General features: G+C 45.7%; 1 protein-coding gene across 1 annotated transcript in view; it reads right to left on the bottom strand.

The window, feature by feature from the left end:
• The window catches only part of RPS14 (ribosomal protein S14), a 520,685-nt gene that overhangs the window by 503,693 nt on the left and 1,952 nt on the right, over positions 1-15,040 (bottom strand). The gene's annotated exons all lie outside the window — the stretch shown is intronic.

Here is a 15,040-nt window from a genome sequence, read left to right as displayed (position 1 = left end):
ACTCTGTCTCAAAAAAATAAAAAAAAAAAAAAAGAAGAAGAAATGACCAAGGGAGCCGGCCAGGGAAAAACCTATACTTAAGATTCAGCAAGGCATGTTAGATCCTGATAACCAGCAATTCCACAGCCAGGTTTCTATCCCAGAGAAACAAAATCACACGTGCACAAGAAAGCGTATGAAGGGTGTTCACAGCAGCATTGTCTGTCTTGGTGAAAGGCTGGGTCGGGGAGGAGCAGGCAAATAAACCATTAAACATCCACATTGTGCAATAGTTACAAATTAAGTAGATCAAAGGTATTGACATGACAGATCTGCAGAATATACAGTGGATGAGAAAAACAACTTGTAGCCAGGCGCGGTGGCTTACGCCTGTAATCCCAGCACTTTGGGGGGCTGAGGTGGGCGGATCACCAGAGGGCAGGAGTTCGAGACCAACCTGCCAAATATGGTGAAACCCCGTCTCTACTAAAAATACAAAAATTAGCTGGGCACGGTGGCAGGTGCCTGTAATCCCAGCTACATGGGAGGCTGAGGCAGGAGAATCGCTTGAACTCAGGAGGCAGAGGTTACAGTGAGCCGAGATCGCGCCATTGCACTCCATCCTGGGTGACAGAGCGAGACGCCATCTCAAAAAAAAAAAAAAAAAAGAAAGAAAGAAAAGAAAAACAACTTGTAATAATAATGTATAACAATACTTATGAAAAAAGAAGAAAAGCCAAACAATGCTGTCACATATATATTTTAAATGATGTATGTGTAGGCATAGAGAAAATTCTAGAAGGCTAAACCCATGCTAATTGTGATAAAAGGGAGGAGTTGGGACAAACATGGAGAGCAGAAGGGATTAAATGGGGTTTTAGCATAGTTGTCAGGTATGTAAGAAAAATGTAATCATCTATAACTTACGTGAATAAAAATTCTCAAACTTTTTTTAAAAAGAAAGATTCAATGGGAAGAGGAAGCAATTGAATAGACAGGAATATATTCCGAGACTCTAGGTAGGACACTGTTACTGGGAACACTGGGAGAAGTTTCTGGAATGCAAGATGAAGGATCCACTGCACTCAGCAATGCTGCGGAGACAGCAGCCAGCAGGATGAGTCCTGTGAGCTTGACTGGTTGTCAACACCTTTTGCTTACAGCCGCTAGTTCCTGTGTCCTTGAAAGATCGCCATGTCCCACCACTGCCCTTGAATGAGATGGAGATTTTCTGTTCTTTTTTGAGTTGTAAACATCATAAAGTATTTTGTCAATTTCTTGTATTTAGACATTCCCTTCCTTTCCCAGAAATTCCACAGCGATATTCTCAGTGTTCTCTTTCCAGTCCTTCAAGCTGTGTATGAAATCTACTTCTTCCCAGTCCAGATCCTGCAAATACCTGCCTCCTCTCCTGTTCTCCATTCAAAAAACTTCCAATTTGAGGTCATTTTTAAGAGCATTAACTGTGGTGGTGGTGGTGGTGGTGGTGGAGTTTACAGAATTTCTCATGGGACCCACAGCATAGATGTGGCAAACACTGACTGAGCACACAAAGGTGCCAGGCACTGTGCTAACTTCATAGGAAGTAACTCGGTTAATCCTTTCAGCAACCCCAGTAGGTCACTACTATTATAACCTTCATTTCACAGCTGGGACTTAGTGTGGCTGAGTGACCTAAGGTAGTAAGTGGCGGTAAGCTTGTGGTGGGTGACTCTGTGTTTGTCTCACTATGTGAGTCTGTCCTAAGTGATCAACAGGGGTGGGGACTGGACTAGGAACAAGGTCTCAGGTATACAAGGGGGTTCAGTTTACCAAATGCCTTTATGACCATTAATTCATTTGATGTCACCACAGTGCTTTAATGACATGGGTCATTAGGGAAAATAATGAGATGAATCAAGCTTTGTAATTCCCTTAAAGTGGTCAAGTCTGGGTTAAGGGCTTTTAGGGCGCATTAACTCACTATGTGGTCTTGAGCAACTCTGCAAGGGGTAGGAGCAGAGGGGCCCCCTTTGGCCCTACTCTCTACAGATCATCGAGTTCCTAGCAGCCACTCCTCCTGGTCTGCAAATTCTTGGCAAGGCACCCTCCTGCTCTCCAAACCCACCCATTCCAGGCAATCCCTTAAGTGGCAGAGGAGCCAGGTTCCTGGGGTTAATAAGCAGGCTGTTTATAGCCAGCAGCAGTCACGGGACAGCCAGCTGGAAGGTCATGCTCCTTCTGAATGTTGAGGTTTCTCATAAACATTTCCCCAGTAAGCCTTCTGGGAGATGAGGATGACTCTGGGTCCATTGCCCTTGCTGGGGCAGAGCGCCAAGGCCCCATACTCACTTTCTTCTCCTTTCTCCTGAATCTGGCTCTCTTCCTCTTTCCTCCTTCCTCTCCTGCTCTGCTGTCATTCCTTCCCTTTCTTCAGTGGCAAGAGGATACGTTTCACAGTAGACACACAGGATCACTCATCCTTCTGAGTCTCAGTTTCCTTCTTTGTAAAATGGGGTAACAGTGGGGCCATCATCTCAGGATATACAGGAAAGTGCCTAGCACTGTGTTAGGCACACACAGTGGACATTTAAAACATATTGGTCATCCCTTTCCCCCTCCACCCTATCCTTTTGCCCTAATCCCGGCTACTGCCCTGTTTTCGTTCTATTTTCCTGCTCCAGCCCTGCTCCCATCTCTACCCTGGACACTTCCACCCCACTGACTGCGGTGCTGCTGCCTGGGAGGGTGAACGAAGAAGCCAGCCTTTATTCAGAGGAGGGCTGACCACCTCGGGGCCCGCCTGTCCTTGGCACTTCCCCACAAGACCACACCCTAGGCCTCTCTGCTTTTAGTAAATAGCCCATGGGAACTGGGAGTGGAAGGAGGATGTAGAATGGGTGAGGCCAAGATATTTTAACCTTTGGCTTATATTTGCCCTTAATCTGGCTCTTCCAATGGCTTAATGGTCAGAGATCACTGTGTAAATTGCTGTGTGACTTCGGGCAAGTCCCCTTCACTCTCTGGGCTTCAGTGAAGTGTGGGAAGGAAACGAAGAGCAGAAGTTGGGTAGAAGTGCAGGTCCTGGAACCAGACCATCTCCACCACTTACTAGCTTGGATTACATAACTCCTCTGTGCCTCAGTTTCCTCAACCATAAAATGGAATTTATAGTATATCTAATTTATAAAAGCACTTTTATAAATAGCATACCTAATTTATAAAAGCACTTTTAAAAGTACTTAGAATAGTGCCTAGCTCATAGTTGGTACTAAATTAATCTCAGCTATGATATGCAAATGGAGAGGTAGAACAGGGGTATGCGTGCATGAGAGGAGAGCTGGACCTTCTCTGAAGGTATTCTAAAGTCCTGAAAACCCACATTCCTCCTTTTTGGATAAGAACAAGACAGAATCTTGAACACAAAGTACTTCTCCCAGGGAGACCACAGGAAACTTGTCAAAGGCTTTCAAAGCCAGATGGACCCCTTAGAGGTCATCTGGTCCAACTTGTCATGCTACAGTAAGAACAGGGCAGACCAGAGAGATTCGGATTTATCTGGGACCATAGAGCTTTTGACGAGTTATAGAACTGCAAGTGGTGCATTGCAGGGAAGGGAGGCACTTTAAGGGGACAGTGAGATGGGCTGCCAGAGGGCTGGTGGGATGCTGGAGGTCAGATTCCCAGGCTCCATGACCTCCAGGATTCTTAATTCAGGCACTTCCCCATGACTAAAGCACTGATGTCACCACTGGCATCTTTAATAATTATAACCCTGTAATGAGAAGGGACTATATCCCAAGCACTGCACCAGACGCTTTCACATGCATTACTTAGTCCATACAAAATCCCCTTGACAAATGAGGAACCATACCTTGCCCAAGCTGCAACAATTAGAAGGGAGCAGAGCTGGGCTTTGAATCCAGGTTTCTCTGATGCCAAAACCAGGGTTCTCATGCAACACTCTTTTCATGTTTCCCAGAGCCTAGTTTGAGGTTTGAGCCTCAATAAATAAGGATCTTGTATTTGTCTGACTGGGCTGGCCAAGCAGATAACACTAATGAATCAGCCTGGGTCCTAGTCACCTTTCCAGCCCTTTCCACCCTGGCCCACAAGCCACGATGAGAGACCAGACCCTGTGTAGGAGATCTTTCTTCCAGGGGCCCTGCCTCTGTGTTATCTGTCCCCACTGTCAATGGGAGAAGCAGTGGCTGCTTTCAGAACAGGCAGGGGAGGAGGGCTTAGAGCCTGGGGTGACGCTTCTGGCTGCTGGGCCTGACCCCCCCCAGACTTCAGCCAGGGCCCTGACTTGAATGGGAGGAGCAGGAACAAACAGAAAGTGGTAGGAGAAGCAAGAAACCAGGTAAGGTGAAAAAGAACTTTTCCCCTCCCCAAATATGAAGTTTATAGTTGACGTGAATTTGTCAACTTAATATAGTGTAAGAAGCATAGGGTTTAATACAGTCTTCTTCCCCAAGACTGCAGGAACCACATCTGTTGTATTCACTACCACATGCTTAGTGCTCCACCCAAGGCCTGACTAGAGTCAGTGCTCAATAAATAAATACATGGAAAATGAACGAAAAGAAATGGAAGGACATAAGGAAAAGCACTGAAACATGGGTCAGAAAACCTGCATTACAGTTTTTAGCTTCATGGCTCACTGCAACCCTTGGACAAGTCACTTTGGCTCTGTAAACCTTGGTTTCCACATGTGTAAAATAGATACCATGGCAATTCCTACCGCACAGGGCTTTGAAATCAGACTTCCATAGGAGTCATGTTCCATAAACCCTGAATGTCAAGTTGAAAATTCTATTTCTTCAGAGTGAGGCTGGCTTTAGCAATCTATGCAAGGGGTCTTGCTGAACCAGGGCCAGGGGAAGGCCAGAGGTATGGTTCTAAGAATGAGGATTAATGAGAGAGACTATAGGCCGGGCGCGGTGGCTCACGCCTGTAATCCCAGCACTTTGGAAGGCCGAGGCGGGCGGATCACAAGGTCAGGAGATCGAGACCACGGTGAAACCCCGTCTCTACTAAAAATACAAAAAATTAGCCGGGCGCGGTTGTGGGCGCCTGTAGTCCCAGCTACTCGGGAGGCTGAGGCAGGAGAATGGCGTGAACCCGGGAGGCGGAGCTTGCAGTGAGCCGAGATCGCGCCACTGCACTCCAGCCTGGGCGACAGAGCGAGACTCCGTCTCAAAAAAAAAAAAAAAAAAAAAAAAAAAAATGAGAGAGACTATAAATCTGCTTGGAGAACCACAGCATTAGGAGGGTACAGTGGACCAGGCAGGCATCACAGATACTCTCTGCCCTGGAGAGTCTACAGCCCTGCCCATGCAAGGTGTCATTAGTATCAGCGGGAGCACAGATGGGCTTAAATCAGAAGATGTTACAGATTATCTAGTACACACTGAGGGGTTAAAGGCTGAGAGACAAAGACCCAGATATTCTAATTCCCAGCTCAATGCTACTCCTCCCACGCCACCATCAAAGGAGGTGGGGTGGTGTGAGGGGGAATTTGAAGAGAAACAGATTGGACCAAGGAATGAATGCCTCCATGTAGCAACAGCTTCAAAGGGGTTTCAAAATAGGAGATATCTTGTTAAAGAAGGAGGAACAAGAGGGGGAAATGGTTAAAAATAATGTCTTCCATCTATGTGGATTATGTTTCCAACTATATCATGTGTAATAGCTTATTGCATGTTGTGAGGTACTGTGGTGGAGAGTTACTGATGCGGCATCAGAAAGCCCATTTCATTACCCAGCCCTGCCATGTATAAGCTCTGTGACCTCGGGCAAATCCTCTCTCTGATCCTCAAATTTTCATGTGAAGCATGAGGCAATAGTGCCTACCCCATAGACCTATCCTGGGGACCAGGTTAGGAAAGGGAAGTGGAGGGAGGTTGTATCCTCTCGAAAGTGCTCTGCAAATGGGCAACATGGCAAAGTGGTCACAAGCAAGCGTGTGAGGTAGACCATCACTTAGCCTTTCTTTTTTTTTTTTTCTTTTTTTTCTTTTTGAGATGGAGTTTTGCTCTTGTCATCCAGGCTGGCTGCAATGGTGTCATTTCGGCTCACTGCAACCTCCGCCTCCTGGGTTCAAGCAATTCTCCTGCCTCAGCCCCTTGAGTAGCTGGGATTACAAGCGCATGCCACCACACCTGAGTAATTTTTGTATTTTTAGTAAAGACGGGGTTTCACCATGTTGGCCAGGCTGGTCTCGAACTCCTGACCTCAGGTGATCCACCTCCCTCAGCCTCCCAGAGTGCTGGGATTACAGGCATGAGCCACTGCGCCTGGCCCCACTTAGCCTTTCTATGACTTTGGATCCTCATCTGTAAAATGGATGTGGTGGGAATCAAATATAATGCTTCTGCAGCCTTTAGCACAGTCCTTGACACATACAAAGCCTGCAACATACTGTTAGTTACTATCACTAGTTGGGTTTAAGGAATTTTCTCATGTAATCTTCACAATAATCCTATGAGGTAGGATTATTATTAGTCTCATATTGCAGATGGGGAAACCAAGACCTAAAGAGAATTGCTTACCCAAATCAATAGCTAATTAGTAGACAGCAAAACCAACTAGAACCCAGATGCCCTGACTGTCAGACCAAGCAGGCAAAGATCAGAATTAGTGAGTAGGGCAGGCAGCAGTGGAAATGTCTATCTGTGGAGTCCAGACAGTAATGCAGCCACAAAGCCAGAGTTCTGGTAGCTGCAGAGACATTTCCAATTTTAAACTCCAATCAGTCTGCAGCTCAGTCAGAACAAACCTTGTTTCATCTTTGATTTAAGGAGCTGAGAAAAATAAGCTCTGGAAAGAGAAGAGGGGACCCTGTGTTCCACCATCATCTGAGTTATTTATTCACTAGGCTAATTGCTTCTCCTCTCTGGGCCTCAGTTTCCCCAGCTGTATATGAAAGGTTGAACAAGATTAATGCTTCTCAAACTTGAATGAGGCTCTGAGTCACCTGATGATCTTGTTCGAATGGAGATTCTGATTCTCAGTAGGTCTGGGAAAGAGCCTGAGATTCTGAATGTCTGACAAGCTCCCAGGCCATGCCAGTCCGCAGAGCTAAGGATCACTCTCTGAGGAGCAAGGAACTAGATCAGCTCGAAGGACATTTCTGGTAATGATAATGCCTATGAGCGCGATACAACCAAAGACTGAGAAGTAGAGCAAAACAAATTCTGCCCCAGGTGTCCCACAGTATTTGGGGGTCCAGTGTGAGGGCCAGGCTATTTCCCATGAACCACAGATCCCTTTAAAAAGGAGCTTGATGTGCACAACTCAGTCAGGCATTCAGCCGCAGAGCCAGCTCCCTGGACTCTTCTTCCCAGCCCATCTCCCACCCTCACCTGCACTTCCCCTCCTGAAACGGAAGAGACAAAATTTTCTAAGCCACTTCCCTAGCCTATCAGGGCTGGGGAGGGAGAAGCTTGTTCCTAATCAAGACAAAGAACAAGGCTTAAGAGACACTTGAGAATCTTTTTCTGTCCTTCCTTTCTCTCACTCATTCATTCATTAGTCATGATTCAACTATTTACTGAGTACTCTCTGTGTGTCTGGTATTCTCCTAGGGGCTGAGGTTACAGCAGAGAAAATAAGACAGATGGGGTCTCTAACCTCATGTTGCTTACATTCTAATTGGGAGGAAAATGGGACAGGTCATACATAAATAGGTAGATTTTAAAAATGAATGAGATCATCTAAAATCACAAAAAGCAATAAAAGAATAATGAAACAAAGTGGTGGGGTAGGGGGGCTTCCTCTGTCTATTGTTCTCAGGACAAAGTCCAAGGCTGGAAAAGCTCATCTCCACTTGCCCTTGTTTGCTTCTCCAGCCTTATCTCCTGTCACTTTTTACCTTGAACTTTCCATTCCAGCCACACAGGACAGGGAGTATCAAGGCTGGAAGAGGCCAAACAGCCTTTGATGCAGTGGTTCTCTCAGCCCCTATCACTCTTTCTCTTTGTCCCTACCTCCTCCTCTGTTTCCCTCTTTCTCACCCAACTAACCCCTCCTGCTCTTTCCCAGCTTATTCGCCACTCCCACTGGAAGCTGGCCCTGCTGCCACTGATCTGGGCTAGGAATCCCTCTGTGCCACCTTCCCCTATGACAGCATCCATCACCTGTGAAGTCATGTTAGTTGGCTGTGTTTCCCCTACCAGACTGTAAGCTCCTCAAGGGCAGGAGTCCTGTCTTATTCACTCTGAATCCTGAATCCTCAGCAGTTGCTGCAATGCATAGCACAGAGCAGGTGCTTAAGGAATACCTGTTGAATTAACTGACACTAAGTTTAGTACATTTAAGAGCTCAGTAATGGGCTGGGTATGGTGGCTCATGCTTGTAATCACAGCACTTTGGGAGGCCAAGGCAGGCAGATCACCTGAGGTCAGGAGTTCAAGACCAGCCTGGTTAACATGGTGAAACCCCGTCTCTATTAAAAATACAAAAAATTAGCTTGGTGTGGTGGCAGGTACCTGTAATCCCAGCTACTCGGGAGGCTGAGGCAGGAGAATCGCTTAAACCCAGGAAGCAGAGGTTGCAGTGAGCTGAGATAGCACCACTGCACTCCAGCCTGGGCTACAAGAGCAAAACTCCATCTCAAAAAAAAAAAAAAAAAAAAAAAAAAAAATGCTCAGTAATATAAGACAAAGGCATCTACAAGACATGGCTTTGGAGACAAAGAATAAATTGATAAATTGGAAGGAAAAGAATATAACAATTCCTCAGTCCTTTCTGGAGTCCACATTCTAGTGACTTTCAGCTCTACACTGTATTGGGCCTCCTACAAGGCTTAGCAGGCAGACTGGGGAGAAATTATTGACCTCCATTCAACAGCTGGGGAAGGTCATGCCTCAGAGAGGTGAACCTACTTCAGCTGAAGTTACCCAGCCAGGTGGTGGCAAAGCATGTCCGAAGAAAGTTAGGGACCAGAGACATCAGATCCAACTCCTCCCTCTTGTAGGGGATGGGGTGGGGGTGGTCACCAGCAGACTCTGAACTAAGTGCTCTAGCTCATTTCAAACTCAAAATAACCATTTGAGGTAAATAGTAGCTATTGCCACAAAAAAAGTAGACACATGATTTGCCCATCGTCCACCTTCTTCCCCCTCTAGCCCAACTGCTCCTGGGCAGACTGTGCAGAGTACCACCCCATTCGTCCTCAAGGACTGCCCACCCGGGGGCAACTCATGAGAAACTCTCCACCCATAGATTGACTGGGACAGACAAAATCCTAGACTTCTAATTTCCTTATTTCACAGTTGGGGGCAATCCAAAGTTTAGACAGAAGGAACTAGTCTATGGCACATACTGAGATAGGCTCAGAACTCCAGCGTCAGAACTTTCTGAAGTAAGTCTCACAAGTGCCCTTGACATGAACCTTCTAAGTTGGGAAAGGGCTAAGAATGATGTGGACATGACCTAACCATTTGTTAGCTGTAGTCAGGCTGGGCGAAGAGAGGCAGCTCCTCTGGTAGTTTACTCTAGAACTCATTAGTTCCCTCTACTCCTCAATGGTTTGTGCATTGGTAGGTAGCCCACGGGAAGTAGGATGTGGGTCGCTTACTACTTAGTGACTGTTTATGAAGATTATTATTGCTACTATAGCAGTATAGTCTCCCAGCTGAACAATAACCTAGAAAGTATGGAGAGTGGCCAGGCGCGGCGGCTCACGCCTGTAATCCCAGCACTTTGGGAGGCCGAGGCGGGTGAATCACAAAGTCAGGAGTTTGAGACCAGCCTGGCCAACATGGTGAAACCCCATCTCTACTAAAAATACAAAAAAATTAGCTGGGCATGGTGGGGGGCACCTATAATCCCAGCTACTCAAAGGGCTTGGGCAGGAGAATTGCTTGAACCTGGGAGGCACAGGTTGCAGGGAGCTGAGATCACACCATTGCACTCCAGTGTGGGAGACAGTGCGAGACTCCGTTGCCCCCCCCCAAAAAAAAAAGTATGGAGAGTAGGTGGAGTAGGGCTAGCAGAAATAAATGTGTTATTTACATGCCACCCAGTTTATAGAATTGTATTATAGCAGCCCAAACGGATTAGGACAACTCCATCTCAGGTAAGCCCAACAAACCTAGTATTTGCCAGGCCAGGTCCTGTTGAGGCCTCATTGGGAAATCTGTAGCAAATTGTTGGTAGTACAGGCCCGAGACTGTGATCCTTAGAAAGACCACTACGCTTGGCCTGGGGTCAGCACTTGGGAACTTCTATTTCAGAAGGATTTCCACCATTCCCCAAACTAATAAGAGTAGCTCATTATGCCTAAACTGTACAAACAATGCAGTTTCTGTTGACTGCCTACGTTTCTTCTGGGAGTTTGGAATTCTGGTATGTGCTTAGCCAAGGATGCCTATGTGACCAGCCCCTAATAAAAACCCTGGCATTGAGTCTCCAGTGAACTTCCTTGGTAAACAACATTTTTACACATGCTGTTACAGTTCATTGACAAAGGAATTAAGCACATCCTGTGTGCTTAATTCAGCTGGGGGATGATTCTTGGAATCTCGTGGCTATTTTCCTCCAGACTTTGTCCCATGCACCTTTTCCCTTTGCTGATTTTGTAACCTTGTGCTATAATAAATCATAGTGTCAGTATAATTATATGCTGAGTGCTGTGAGTCCTCCTCGCAAATCACTGAACCTAGAGGTGATCTGGGGACCCCCAACAGGAGATAAGCCTAGATTTCACAGAGTCAATCATAATCCTGTGCCAATCCCTTAAGAGTATACAGCTTAAGCCAGCGCTATCCAACAGAGATATAATGTGAGTCACATGTAATTTTAAATTTTCTGGTGGCTATATTTTCAAAACAAAAAGAAACAGGCAAAAATAATTTTAAGCATATGTTTTCTTTAACCCAATGCATTATTATTTTTTTATTTTTATTTTTGAGACAGAGTCTCACTCTGTCACCCAGGCTGGAGTACAGTGGTACAATCACCACTCACTGCAACCTCAATTTCTTGGGCTCCAGTGATTCGCTAATTTTTAAAATTTTTGTAGAGATGTGGTCTCACTATGTTGCCCAGGCTGGTCTCAAACCCCTGGGCTCAAGGTATCCTCTCACTTCGGCCTCCCAAAGCGTTGAGATTATAGGCATGAGCCACTGTGCTCAGCTAATCCATTATATTAAAAATATGTTTTAAATATTTCCATATGTAATTTTATTAAAATTATTGAGATATTTTATATTCTTTTATCAAACTAAGTCTTCAGAGAACACTGTGTGTTTTATACTCACAGCACAGATCAGTTTGTACTAGCCCCGCTCCCAGCACGCAATAGCCACACACCGCTACGGCCTGCCTGCTATATTGGCTCAGAGGTTAATGGCAAGGGCTCTGGAGACAGTATATGCGGAGACTAAAGACATCTGTCTGGGATGCCGATTCAACCATGTTGATTTCTGACTAACTCCAGTTCCAGAAAAGCCTCTAAGATTGTCAGTTTATCTACTGTTCCTTGTGTAAGAGCATGTCCTTATCAAAAATATTCTCCTTAGGTGAAAACAACCTTAATATTATCACACTTTGGTTGGCCTGCACATCCCTTCGATAGGGAGATCACCCCTTCCCTATGCTATATAAGCCCTGGGCTGGGAAGGGGTAAATAGCTCGGGGATCCACTATCTCACTTCACAGTCACCTAAGACTTCTGTGGCTTCTGTCTGTAAGTGCCTAATAAATGTTTCTTTCTGAGGAACTGGGTATGTCAGCTTCTTTCTTCAGCTTCTCAGCCTCCTCTGACTTTGGCGGGGGCCAGGGGTAGGGTAGGTTTACAGAGACCTGCTCACAGCAGAATAGTATGTGTGGGTCAGAAGCCTGGTTCTGTGACTTACCAACTGCATAACCCTAAGCAAAGTTGCTTAATCTCTCTATGTATTAGTTTCCTCATTTGCAAAATGGGGATAATAATGTTGGCTACCTCATGAGGTTGCAGAGATTAATTAAGGCAGTACCTGGTATGGATAGGATATTGAGTGAATGCTGGCTGCTACTCTCTTTATGCTAAAGCCTGGCCCTTTGAGACCAACTTGTCTAACACCTTGTCCCATAAATGAGAAAACTGCAGCCCAGAGTTTGGAAGGCACTAGTTTCACAAGCAAAGACTACAGCCGCCCATCTCTCCTCTTGATGAACTCCCTGTCTTCTGGCTGGCCCTCAGATCAAATTTGCTAATTGTTTAGGAAACTGGCAGCTCCAGGGCCCCAGCTCAGTTCTGCAATTTCTTCTTGACTGCAAAACAAGGGCTACTGTTGGAAGTTGGCACTGAATTGACGCAGGCTGGGCCTCATTTCTGCTTCCACCTAGGCTCATCAGTTAGAGTGGCTGATCCCATCTTTAAGTCCAGAACCTGAAGTGTTTACTAAGCAATAATAAGGCTGGCTTTCATTGTTTTAACTTTTTACAATCCTTTGAGTTTATTAACTTGTGTTCTATCTTCCTCGAAGACACAGTGCATCAGCACTTTTTGTGAAACCTCCTTTTAAGTCATCTTCAGTCTCTGTTCACCTACCAAGTAGGTAAGTAGTGAGCTCCCTGTAGAGGTCTCTAACAAATAGGATGAAGAGGTTCCGAGTGCTCACTTGTCTGGGTTGTGGAAGACGTGTTCTCAGAATGGAAGCAAAACTAGCTTACGATTCTTCTACAGCTTCTCTTTCTATCCCTCCCTTCTCATTTTGCCCAATGCAAATCATCCACTCTCCTCTGACAAGCCTACTCAGCATAATCCACACGTCTTGACTCTTCCTAGAAGATGAAATCAGACCAGTCTTGCGGGCTCTACATGGTTAGAACTTGCTGACTTGAAGCTCTCCTTATTCTGTATGCCAAATATTGTTTTATCTGACATTAATTTATTTGATAGATATGTATCAAGCAACTACTATGTATTAGGCTCTGTGCTGGTGCTGGTGCCTTTTTGGATCTTATAATTTAGTGCAGAAAACAGACAAACAAGACATGATGATAAAGTACAACAAAGGGTTGATGTAGAAAGTGTCACATACTCTAGGAACTATAGGAAGACAAGGGGACCACCACGAAACTCCTTTCTTAAGACGTGACATTAGTGGAGACATGAAAAATGGGTAGGATAGAACCAGGTGAAGGGAGATAACCTCTGTTCCGAGCAGAGGGAACAGCAGAGATGAAACCTGGAAGTGAGGGAGAATGGCAGACTGCAAGAACTGAAAAATGTCCAGTATAGCGGAGGCAGAGAGAATATGGAGAGTGTGGCAAAAGATGAAGAAGCAGATGGATTTTGAGGGTACTGTCTGAAGTGCTAAGGAATTTAGACTTTAACCTGAGGGCAGTCGGAAGCAGCCTGGTGGAGAACGATGTATTTCAAAACATAGGGTCCTTGAGAACAAGTCAACCAAATGTATTTAAAAGGCTGCTGATGAAAATACTGGGAAGTATTGTTTTCATTCTCATTGTTTTCATTGTCATGCTCTTTGTGCCAATGGTTAGACCTCCTTTAAAAGCTGACTGCAGCATAAAGGCCCTTCTTAATGCCAGGGCAGGCTCCCCCACCCTCCCCACCCCACTGTCCATGTCATCAGTTTTGTACTCCTGTTTTGTATGGCTCAGGCTATCCTTATACCCTTAGGAATGAAGAGCCACAGACACCACCGCTGAGAGACTGTCAAAGATCCTTGATAAATAGGTGGACAACTGAGATCAGAGAAGGAAAGTAACTTTATTACTTTCCGTAGCAATCCAGGGGTAGCGTCTCAGGTATCTGGCTCCTTCTTGTCTCCCCCAAAGAAAGAGACCACCAGGGCTGGGATTAAGGTGAGACAAGTGAGACACAGAAGGTGCAAAATGTAGAGAGATGACCGCTGCCAGGTGCCAGCCTGCGCTTGTGTGACCCTAGGTACCTTCCCTTCCCTCACCCTGCTGGTCTCTGCTGGAAACACCTTTAAGGGCAGGGACTTTGGCTTCTAGACAACTCTTTAGCATCTCTCATGGTGTTAACATGTTGCTAGGTGACATGTTGAGGGTCACTAGATGCCAACTGATGCTAATGAACAATGGATTTCTGACAAACTGATGTGTACACAGATGTTTATAATTTTGGGTAAATACAAACCTCAAAAGACAACAGAACAACATGGAGAGGGCCTGAGACTGAGTCTAGAGACCTGGATTCTGATTCCCTCCCTGCCATCAGTTGGTTATGGGAACTTGGGTAAATTGCTCCCCGTCTCTAGGATTCAGTGAAGTGAGGTGGTTAAATAAAACGTATTGGCCGGGCGCGGTGGCTCAAGCCTGTAATCCCAGCACTTTGGGAGGCCGAGACGGGCGGATCACGAGGTCAGGAGCTCGAGACTATCCTGGCTAACACAGTGAAACCCCGTCTCTACTAAAAAATACAAAAAACTAGCCGGGCGAGGTGGTGGGCGCCTGTAGTCCCGGCTATTCGGGAGGCTGAGGCAGGAGAATGGCGTAAACCCAGGAGGCGGAGCTTGCAGTGAGCTGAGATCCGGCCACTGCACTCCAGCCTGGGCGACAGAGCAAGACTCCGTCTCAAAAAATAATAATAATAAAAATAAAAATAAAAAATAAATAAAACGTATTGAGCACTTACTGTGTGTCAGCCATTGTTCATATGCTCCCAGGCTGTAACTCAGCTAAAGACTTCCTGGCCTCTGAGGTTCCTTCCACTTCAACAGGCTGTGGTTCGAGGTGGGAAGACTTCACAGAGAAGGCAAAACTTGAGAGACATCTTCCAAATTCCAATGGGGATGTTAATACCTTTAATCATAGTAAAGGCATGGTTTCTCAAGGCATTTCTTGGTCAGAAGAAAGTTCTAGAAGGCACTTAATCCTAGGACTCACACTATCAAGGCTACAGCCAGGCCAACTGCCTCACAATAACCTTTAGAACATGTCTGAAGGCAGATTCTCAGCTTCTGCCCCTAGAGATTCTAATGCAATGACTCCAAAGTGGGGTCCAGGAATCTGTATTAAAGGCTTCCCAGTTGACTCTGGTGGTCAGATTTGAGACTGATTCCAAACACATTCCCCATCTGTGGACAGGATCATACCTAGA

This window comes from Macaca thibetana, chromosome 6, assembly GCF_024542745.1.
Source record: "Macaca thibetana thibetana isolate TM-01 chromosome 6, ASM2454274v1, whole genome shotgun sequence".
NCBI classification, from domain to species: domain Eukaryota; kingdom Metazoa; phylum Chordata; class Mammalia; order Primates; family Cercopithecidae; genus Macaca; species Macaca thibetana.
The sequence above is the reverse complement of the archived record's forward strand: the minus strand, read 5'-3'. Positions and strand labels throughout refer to the sequence as shown.